The sequence below is a fragment of the Protobothrops mucrosquamatus genome, unplaced genomic scaffold, assembly GCF_001527695.2.
Source record: "Protobothrops mucrosquamatus isolate PMUCROS unplaced genomic scaffold, P.Mucros_1.0 scaffold10707, whole genome shotgun sequence".
Classification (NCBI taxonomy): domain Eukaryota; kingdom Metazoa; phylum Chordata; class Lepidosauria; order Squamata; family Viperidae; genus Protobothrops; species Protobothrops mucrosquamatus.
In genome coordinates this window covers 1,257-7,693 of record NW_015396492.1, presented here as the reverse complement: position 1 = coordinate 7,693, position 6,437 = coordinate 1,257, and the positions used below count along the sequence as shown (strand labels likewise).

The 6,437-nt window shown below is 35.7% G+C and overlaps 1 long non-coding RNA gene across 1 annotated transcript; it reads left to right on the top strand.

Moving 5' to 3' along the window:
- The first annotated feature begins 1,577 nt into the window (after window positions 1-1,577).
- On the top strand, window positions 1,578-6,172 carry LOC107301211. Its single transcript, XR_001549272.1, has 4 exons — window positions 1,578-1,603; window positions 2,791-2,984; window positions 3,908-4,019; window positions 6,058-6,172. It is a non-coding gene; the product is annotated as an uncharacterized LOC107301211 (long non-coding RNA).
- The last annotated feature ends 265 nt before the right edge of the window (window positions 6,173-6,437 follow it).

Genomic DNA, 6,437 nt, shown 5'->3' with positions numbered 1-6,437 from the left:
GTTTGGGAATGCTTGTCTTTATATAAGTCATTTACTTTATCAAGATCATTATCAGAGGCCATTCTTTATGTGTGATGGCACTTGTTAACTTGTTGTGGGTCTAGTATTGTTTAGTTCACTGTTAGTCTAGTATAACCCTGATTAGCTGGGTGTTGGTTACTGGCAAGATGTTTTGACTTTTTCATTTCCTTTTTGGCTTTTTGATTGTCTCTGTTGAATGGTATGTAGATGTTTTTTATCTTTGTATGTCTGTTGATGGCTGATCTGTCTGAGTGCCAGGAATTCTCTAGTGTTTTTAGTCTTTGCTCACAGTTTCCCACAGTTTTCGAGTTGAAATTATGATGAAGTCTGTCCATGTGTTGGAAATAAAAGAGTTTTCATGTCTTCTGATTGCTGGTTGGTGTTTGTGGATGTGCTCTGCTAGTCTTCTTCATGTTTGTCCTACATAGTATCTATTATAGTCCTTATACTGTATGTTGTAGATGTCTCCTGTTTATTCTTCTGGGGCTGCAGATCTTTTGATTTACTTAGGATGTTTTGGAGGACTTTAGTTGGTTTGTGTGCTATGGTGATGCCAGATGCTTTTGCCACCCTTTTTTCTTTGGACTCAAACTTTGTTTATCAGACTATTGTCTAGACTGCAGCTCTTTCTCCTGTCTTCCCAAGGTCATTCTCACATTACATAAACCTCCTGTAATCTTCAGTACTGATGATCATGGTATCCTTCTGGACTACTGGTTTGGGAGTTTATTGTTCAGGCAGGCAGTTCTCATTAGTGATATTAGGGACAAGGAGAGGTCAAGCCTTTGGGCTCTCTGTTATAGGGTTGCCTCAGTGTCCAGTTCTTCTATTGTGTTTAGCCTCTACATGAAACCACTCTGAGAAGATTTCAGCTGATTCAGGATGAGGTATCATCAATATGCTGGGTAACTCCACCCACCCTGGGCCCAATTTGAGATGTGATAGAAATTCTAACTCATTGCCTGGGTGGGGAGAAACAAAAGCAAAATTCAACCAAAACAAGACTGCTGTTAATTTAAAAGCCAGGACTAACTTTACCTCTTGATTGAATTGTTCATTCCCAGAGAGAAAAGGCTTGCAATCTAATTAAATAAATACGTCATGGACTCAGAACTTCTATCAGAAAAGCAGATGGAAGTCATGGCCATGTGAGCTTTAATCTTCAGCTGGTTCACCAGTTGCAGCCTTAGCTGAAACATGATGTATTGAGAAGAATTGCTTGTGCCCTTACCATCTCCCAGTTATATAACTGTATTCAGGAATGCTTTTGAGTACCAGTCAGAAACTTCTGGTGATCCAAAATGCAACAGTTCATGTGCTCACTATTCAGTGGTGGTGCTACATTATTATATCATTGCTGCAGGAGTTTGCATGGTTACTAGTATGTTGCTGAATACACTGAAGAATTCAATTGCTTTCTTAAAAACCTTATATGGTTCAGAGCCTGAGTATTTAAGAAGTTAATTCTCCCTCATTAAGATGGCTAAGAGCATCTGCTAAGGATCTCCAACTACCAGGATGTGCAGCCAAAGGATCTGTTCTCTGTGAGGGCTTCTCTCTTAGGAAACAGCCTCCAGCTGAGGTGAGAATGAACATCATTTTCATGGTCTTCTGGAAACTGGTAAAAATCTATTTCTTCTGGAATTTACTATATGGAGTTATTGTCAGCAATATTCGTCTTAATTAAGGGTACTTGGTGTTCTCTGAGTTTGGTTGTTTTTCTGCAGATGTTTCATTACCAGAATAGGTAATCTGAAGAAGTGGAATTTGCTGCTTGTTTGTATATAGGACAGTGGTGGCAAACCTATGGCACAGGTGCCAGAGGCGGCACTCAGAGCACTCTCTGTGGGCACGCGCGCCATCGCCCCAGTCCTAGGCCTTCATCTGGGTTTTATAAAACCTTTTCGCTTTAGGCCTCCGCCGCTGTGTGCAAAAAAAAAAAAAGGTTCAATCAATCAGTCAATTTCAATTTCTCGCGGGGAAAAAAAAATCTTGCAAAGTTGGGATTGATTGAACTTTTTAGTCCCACCCAGTCTGCTGTTAGCACCGCAACCATGCCCACCCAATGGGCCACACCCACCCAATTGGCCACACCAGGCCAATGGGCCACACCCACCCAGCACCCGACGATGCATAAATGGGTTTTGGATTGCAGTTTGGGCACTCGGTCTCTAAAAGGTTCGCCATCACTGGTATAGGAGCTTGTCCCGCCAATATTGGTTGGAGGTTTTTCTTGATGGTTCCTTGATTTGAGTATTGTTTCTTCCTTGATTGTTCCTGTTGTTGTTTGTTGCCTATTAGATATTGTCTACTAAGGAAGACATGCCTTGATTTTTTATTATATCTTTTAATTGGGATATAGATGGAGTTATCGCTATAGTCTACATATTTTAGTATTATTTGTTTTTATCTTGGTATCTAAAATCTAGATGCCATCAGAAACAACTAATTATTTCTACTGATAGAATCTTTACACGTCATACGTTTTGGTGTGTGTGTTGCCTAATTCCAAGTTAAGATTTTAAAATATTTTCACAGTGAATGAATTTTAACTTTCAAAAATATTTTTTTCTATGCTTCATGAATGCTTTGCCACCTTGTAATAAGTCTTTTTTGGAAAGTATGTGAGGCAGGTGTAGTTGCAAATGATAAAAGGAATCAATCAATAGATCGGTAAAAAAAAGGATGTTTCTACAATATATATGATACAATATTATTCCAAAAATGATACTCGTTTGAATCCCTTTAAAGTTATTCTTCCTTTCTCAGCAACATCAAGTAAAGGTGGTGTAGTGCAAAGCACACCCAAAAAAGAAGCTGAAGTTGTAGCCCCAAAGAAGAAAGGTACAGTAACAACTCAGAAGACCGTTAAGTCTTCGTCCAAGGCATCACAGGAAGGCTCAGCTTCAACAGAAGAAGATATTCCTGCTCTTCCTACCATTGATGAAAATTTGCTTCAACAGGTGAGGGATATGAATTAATATTTAGAACCTTAAATTCTTTCCTAGTGGAATAAGCATCCTACCCCGAGTTTGTCCTATGTGTTTCACCAAGATGATTCAGGATTTGGTAAAACTTGGTGTCATGAGATTTTCTCACAAGCATGGCAAAATCTTGCAACAAAGAAAACAAGCCTGATTTCCACACGTGAATTTTGCATACAGTTTTACGACTATTTCTCCGTTTTGATCCCTCCAAGCTCTTTCTCTTTTCCCAAGGAATGGCTAAATCTTTTGGGTTATTTTAGTAATGTCATTTGATTTCATTTCTACATGATCTGCAAAAAAAGGTTTATTTTCTGAAATTATTCAAATGTATCAATGTATATTAAATTATGGGTGTTATCAAAATGTTTAACTTGACAAGCAATAAAGATTGAACTTTAACAAAATGCCATGTTCTGTATAATTAAGCTATTGATTTGTGTGATTCTAGTATGGTTATTAAATTAACAATTTTATGAGATTTAATATTATGGATTTTGGCTTTTTACTAAGGCTTTATAGTTCAATTACCATGGATTTTTTTTGGTTTATTTTTATGTTATAGCCTAGATTTTTCATAGCTTATATTATAGCTTAGAGGTTTTACAGTGGACTATGATGATATACAGTTGGACTACCAAAAATAGTATTAACCTTAAAGAATAGCAAATTTAAATGAAATTCAAATGAAGATAGAAGTTGCCACTGACATATTAAGCTGAAAGATCAGATATGTTGTTTTTATATAACTGCCATGGTCAAATTCATCAAACATCCTATTTTAGCTCTTCTTTCTTTCCATTATCTCAAGCTACAATGGTTTAAAATAGCAGTCAAGGTTATTGACTTAAACCAATAACTTTATATATGAAATTGTAATATATTGTTTTTCAATTTTACAGACCCACAAATATATTATACAAGCTTCAGTGTTATATAATAGTTGGCCACTTACTGAAAGTCAAATTGTATTTGTTCAGGCACTAAAAGAATTAGAAAAAAATGAAATCAAAGGTAAGTCACTGTGTTAGGTATTTATTGATGAAAAGTGTCATAGCGGTTAAAATTAATTCTTAATATGCTGTATTAATCCATTTATTTCCAATATATCACCACTTTCCACTGTGACTCTTGGTAGTTTACATAAGAGCAATTAAAAACACAGCTAACAATGAATAAAAACAGTGAAACGAATAAACCACTTTAAATAACAATGAATGATATCCTATCATCCAGTCATAATAAAAATCAAACGCTCCAAAGTTATTTAATTTGATTTTAGCACAGAAACTATTTATTTATTATTGTGGTTTTTAGTATCGCCTGTTCACCGCCCTGAGTCCCGTAAGGGAGATAGGGCGGTATATAAATTTAATAAATAAATAAATAAATAAATGGAACTCCTAAAGAAATATTGCCCCACCTCTTTTACCTCTTAAATGAGGGAGTGTCAGCTCATTTAAAGTGTCTAGCAGTTAAAGCATCCATTCTCAGAATGACCACATTTTGTAAATATTATGGGTAAGCTTATGATAGTATTAAGAGTGCAAGGAAAATGGACATGGAAGAAAAGGAAAGAAGTAAAAGCACAAGTCCTAAACAAAATCATACGAAAATATAAAAATAAAAAAATTTAGTGCAATGAGAATGGGATATCTAAATGTGTGTGATGAAAAGAAAAAGATGGGAAATGAATGAATGCTGAATGAATATGGATTGAATACAGATGTGAGTGATCAATATAAAGGAAATACATTGAAGTGGTTTCTAAGACGGAATGAATCGCAAAGTGAATATATGAAGAAAGAGCGAATAAGTTTAGAAGACGACGACCAAGTCATGCAACTTTAACATGTACATGTTATAAGCAGGTAAACTAAGGAAAATTAAGTTAAATGTACACAAACACACATTATAATGAAGCCAGATAATTTGGGAAAGTATGCACAGTTGGGAATAAATGTATTGAAATCAATGTGCATATGTCTTTTCATGGATACAGTTTAATTTTGTTGCAAAATATTTAAAATAATATAGAACAGGAAAACTGTCAGGAAAACTAGAATGTGATTGAAACTAAAACTGACAGATTCTGTTATGTCTACCCAAATGTACTTTACTGGTAATTTCCAGAACATTGTGCATTAATAGAAAATGTCTGCTTCAAATCTTAACATTTCTTATTTCATAATATAAGGCAACAGTGCCATCTGCAGTAAATTATTATTCTCTAGTTTAAGTAGCTAGAGCACAGCATTTAGATCATTTTTGACATTTTTAAATTAATGGAGGAAAAGTATAAATTTTAGAAGTTGTCTCCTGGTTTAATTCCAGTAGAAAACGTATGTATTTATGCTAGGAAATGAATGCTGAGGAGAAGACACCATTTTAGTTTAAAATATTGCCTTTACAATGCCAGCAAAAGGCAAAGAAAACAAGGCATAAGGAAACCATTTCCGACTGTGGGGAAATGCAAACAAGAAAACAATTGCTAAAAAAAGAAGATAAATATTTTCTACAAAGCATAGAGAAAAAGATATGTTGCGTAGAATAAACCAAACACTGCACAAAAAAATGGTTGTGCTTAAAAGAGAATAAAAATGCTTTGTAGTGGTATGTGGGAATGACTGTATTCCAAAGTTATCTGTCTATCGGAAAGTTGCTTCTGCTTCAGCTCCCTCTCCCTCTGCCAGTCTATACATCTCCCCTGTCTGCTCTGGAAAATTGGGTGGAAAGGGAATGGAAAGGGGACAGGAAGTCACACTGCATGAAAAGAACATTCACTTCATGTTAATTATACCCAGGGCTTTTTTTCTCATAGAATGCCCAGAACGGAGTTCCGGCACCTTTTTTGGATGGAACTTTGTAGGGTAGGCAAGGCGGGTTGTATGATGTGTGTGAGTTCCGGCACCTTTTTAAAAAAAAAATAAAAAAAAATCACTGATTATACCTCTGTATACTTTTGGTATACGGATCTGAAAAAAGATATCCAAGCACAAAAGTTTCAAATGATGAATGCTTAATATTGTCATTTGAATAAAATTATATGCAGCTCGTCCTGTTGAGAGACATGAAGAGAATATATCTATCTTAAGTCCAGACATCCATAGCAATTTGGAAAGTCAAAAGTCGGCAGGTTCTTCCAAAACCACTAGAAAAACAAAGGAAAAAACAACTGACAAAGCCGAAAAAGCACCTAAAGAGAAACCAGTATCTGCTGCTAGACCAGAATCACAGGTAAGGATAAATTACCGTAAATTGTAAATGTCCAAAGTAACAGTGTAGACTTCTCAGGGTTTGCTTCTTGGCCTACTCCTGTCTTTCCCATATTACAGTTAGAGGGGAAAACAGAATTTTTTCTTCTTTGTTTTTTACCCCACCCATACCCAACCCCCAATATTAGTACACTGCCTAAAATTGTCATAGTTGAGC